The sequence below is a fragment of the Lutra lutra genome, chromosome 1 (genome assembly GCF_902655055.1).
Source record: "Lutra lutra chromosome 1, mLutLut1.2, whole genome shotgun sequence".
Lineage (NCBI taxonomy): Eukaryota > Metazoa > Chordata > Mammalia > Carnivora > Mustelidae > Lutra > Lutra lutra.
The window spans coordinates 95,802,504-95,806,884 of record NC_062278.1 but is presented as its reverse complement, the minus strand read 5'-3'; the positions used below and the strand labels follow the sequence as shown (position 1 = coordinate 95,806,884).

The following is a 4,381-nucleotide window of genomic DNA, read 5'->3' as shown; positions in this document are numbered from 1 at the left end:
ATGGCAAAGGCAGAATACATAATTGCTCTGATTTTTAACTAAAACAATCAGAGTATGTATACAAATGAACAAGTGCTAATAGGAAACAGGAAAAAACACTTTGGTTTTCTAGTGTGCTGGATTTATGTACATTCTTTTAAAAAATTATTATTATTCCTTGATGCAATATTAATTGCACATTAGTCATAGGGACCATGGGCTGTAAATACAGTTGTTGGTAGATACATGAAGTTCTTGTACTGACTAGAAACACTTGGGGCTAGCCTGAGAAAGTCCCACTGTTTCTATTCCTGCTTATTTGGACTGCCTAAAAACTGTGCCCTTCTTTTTAAAGTCTATGGCTTTAGTGCTTGACTCAAATATTCCTACGAGGAAATGACAGCAAGATGAGTCTCTTTAAAGTTCTATTTCCCGTATGTGCTTCATGAGGATTTCTGTGTGAAAGGATGTTGGTCAGAGTGGTGGAAGAAGGGAGGACAATGTATTTAAAATAAATGCAACAAGATAAGTTACAAGGAATGAGGTGGATCTGCATGTCCTATATGCAACAAGTCCCAAGATTTATGGCTAAGTTAATTTTCTTTAAAAAGCAGAAACATGTCGGGGTGCCTGGGAGATTCCATCAGTTAAGGGTCAGACTCTTGGTTTTTATTCAGTTCATAATCTCAGGGTTGTGAGATTGAGCTCACATTGGGCTCCAGCTCAAGATTCTCTCTCTCCCTCTGCCTTTCCCCCTGCTGGACCTCTCTCTCTCTCTCTTTTAAAAAATAAATAAATCTTAAAAAAAAAAAAAAAGGTAGGAACATGTCATGCTCACTTCGGCAGCACATATGCTAAAGTTGGAACGATGCAGAGAAGATTAGTACGGCCCCTGAGCAAGAATGACATGCAAAATCATGAAGTGTTCCATATTTTTACTTTAAATAAACATCTGACTATAAAAATACAGTAGAGGGGCGCCTGGGTGGCTCAGTGGGTTGGGGCCTCTGCCTTCGGCTCAGGTCACGGTCCCGGGGTCCTGGGATCGGGCCCCGCATTGGGCTCTCTGCTCCGCCGGGAGCCTGCTTCCTCCTCTCTCTTCCGCTTGCCTCTTGCCTACTTGTGATCTGTCTGTCAAATAAATAAATAAAATCTTAAAAAAAAATACAGTAGAAACCTGTGTGCATTATACCATCATTTGATAAAAACAAAATAAAACAAAAAAGAAAATCAGAGGAGGATATATATTTATACCTGTATAGTTATACCTTAATCTGTATATAGGGAGATTTTTCTTAAAGCAGGTCTGTGCATAAATATATATGCCATATGTCTATAATATAGATGTGTACATTCTATACACACACGTGCACACATGCTTTTCAGCAAAGATTTATGTGGAAAGACAACACACTGATAATAATGGCTGCCTCTAGGGAAGAGAACTGAGAGACTGAGGTGTGAGGGAGGTTTACCTTTCACCATATGATCTTTCACGCTGTTTAAATACTTACCTTGGGCATCAACTAGCTATTCAAACAAATGGTTAAGTCTCTGTTAATGAAGATAGAAAGCCATTTGCTGACAAACCAAAACAACCGCCTATGAAGCAAATTATGCTACCTATATTCATGGATGGATTTTTTTAAATACATGAAGGATAAAAAGTAAAACAAATACAACTAGCCTTATTAAGTGCTGCGTAAATTGTGTGCTGAGCATTGCGTACGGCACAAAGGCGCAGATACGTCAGAGAAATAGAAGAGGTCACTATCTGTATTAGTTCACTAGGGTCTCCATAACAAAAATATCACCAGCCAGGTGGCTTAAACAACAGAAATTTATGCCCCCATGTTCTGGAAGCCTGGAAGACCAACGTGTTAGCAGGTTTGGTTTCCTCTGAGGCCTCTTTCCTTGCCCTGTAGAAAGCCGCCTTTTTGTCACGTCCTCACATGGCCTTTTTTCCATATTGTTCATCTCTGGCGTCTCTTTGTGTGTCCTAATCTCTTCTAATAAGGACACAGACTGGAGGAGAGCCCAGCCTAACAGCCTCATTTTAACTTTACTACCTCTTTGAAAGGGCGTCCCTCCAAATATAGTCCCATTTTAAAGGTTTAAACATATGCATTTTGAGGGACCCAATTTGGTCCAAAACACTATCCTTGAGGAGTTTTCACTTGAGTCAGTGAGCTTAGCCAGATACGCTTGAAGAAAAGAAAAGAAACAATGTTAAAGGCAGAACACAGTTAAATGTTAAAGTTAATACAGAAGAGAATGGGAGAGACTTTGTAGAGATTCCTAAGCACAATCTCCTAGCAAAGGAGAGGAAGAGGAAGAGGGAGAAGAAGCGGGGAGGAGGGGCAAGGAGTAGGTGGGGTTGGGGAGAAGAAGGAGAAGAGCAGGAAGAGGAGGAGAGAGAGGGAGAAGGAGAGGAAGTGGAGGAGGAAGAGGAAGGAGAAGAGAAAAGAAAATCAGGAATCCATGAAGAAGAAAACAATAGTTAGTCCTTGCCACAGGTTACTGTGCCAGGTAGTGTGTCTGTCTGCACCGAGTTTGGGAAAATGATTACATCACTAAATTATAATGTGATACACATGTTTCCATACGATACCAAGGCAACTCATGAATTCAATCAATTTAGTGGAAAAATATTATCCCTAATGCTATTCGAAGTTGTCTAGGCAAGAGCAAATTAGATTGTTGGGAGATTTTGTTACCAGTGTATGACAAGAACGGGTGAGTGGGACTCGTACACATAAATACAGGAATTTCTCCATCCAAGAGAAAACAGTATAAATATCCTGCTTCATCACTTCAAGCAGCAAATATTGAAGTGGGTGCCACTACGAGGAGCCCAGGCCTTTTCAGGGCTTGCCATAGATCAGAAAAGAAAACCACCACATCTGCTGAGGGAGCACATAATTCAGCCAACTGAAGGTTCCAATTGGTTAGAGGTTTTACCTATTATCCTAACACCCTGACACATCTTCCTTACTTGCTTCTTCTTACCCAATTTCTCCTTCTCCTCTTTCTTCTCCCTTTTTGTCTCATTCTCTGTATTTTTTCAATAGGTAGATAGAGCATATGATCCAGAATCACACCAAAGGGACATACTCCCTAACCTCCCTGCTGCACACAATACGATGATAACATTTATATAGGACCCACTACATACAGGAGCTCCTAATAATATTCTGTTCAACCCACCCTTCAAGAACTGGGAGGGCTTGATTAGGCAATACAGATGAAAGCATGTAGCAGCAGTGAAGCCTTTTCAAAAGCTGGTCCTACTACCATGGAGAAGCCGAATGAAGAGCTGTAACAAAAGCTGGGCTACTGGAGCTGGTCAAGCAGCCCTGTAGTCATCTGGGATCTGAGAGCAACAGAGCTAAGAAGATGTCCTTATTCCCTCCAATGTGAAATGAGGAGCCTTGCAATGAGGGAAAGCCCCACGGGAGAAAATATACATATTGTGGGACAAAGGGAATTTTAGTATCTTCTTGCATTTTGAAAATCATTTATAAATCACTATTGACTATTCAGTTCCCTTCAAAATGCCTATCTTACGGGTATCCCAAGGGAATATATTGTAAAACAGAACAAATGGTATTTCTGGTTCTCTGAATTCCAAGAAAAGGAAGAGACCCAATAACTCAAGCGCCCATCATCAAGTCTACATGATTAATCACTTGGGGAAGACGATGTAGTGGTTCAGAGACAGTTAAAAAACACAACAAATGATGAAGCTTGGGAGCTGCAGGTTGACCCCACAGATCTCCTTTTCCCTCAGAATGGAAGCCATGGTCACAGCATAACAGTGAACTCAGCCTGCCATGCTCTCTGTGCCAGGCAGCCATGTCTGCTTTCTGATTGCCTGGTTCCTGTGACAAATGCCAGAAGGGATAACTCTTCAGGACAATTCTTCAAGACATTGACCTGGGCAACACAGAATCCTGGGGGAATCCAAACTAAGAAAGTTGTTAACTGTCATCTCCTCAGTTTAAACTTCTGGAAGAAAAATACCACAGGTGTTTGAGGGGGAAAAAGCATCAAACCACTTTTTTGGATTAGCTGAGCTCCACACACTGGTTTGTTTATCTGTTTGTTTCTCCCCACTAGCCTGACTTAACCAGTCGACCTAAATAACAAAATTTCATTTTGCTTCAAGGCCCAGACTGGTTTTCAGTAGAACACCTGTTTGTTTTGAATGAGAGGTCCTTGGACCTTCTCCTTTCCTACAGAAAAGTGTCCACATCCAATCTGGGATGAAGGACTTTCCAGTTATCCCAGGGGTGGGGAGGAAGCTGGGAACAGAAAGCTGGTACATCACATCAGTCTGTGCCTGTCTGACCACCAGATCCTTCCAGTTCCTGCTAAGCCAAGCCAGAGAGCATCTGGAAGG

The 4,381-nt window shown here is 41.5% G+C and overlaps 1 non-coding gene across 1 annotated transcript; it reads left to right on the top strand.

Annotated features, from left to right (window-relative positions):
• The first annotated feature begins 809 nt into the window (after window positions 1-809).
• Window positions 810-916, top strand: LOC125089679 (U6 spliceosomal RNA). The gene has a single exon (XR_007124015.1). It is a non-coding gene; the product is annotated as a U6 spliceosomal RNA (small nuclear RNA).
• Window positions 917-4,381: the final 3,465 nt, after the last annotated feature.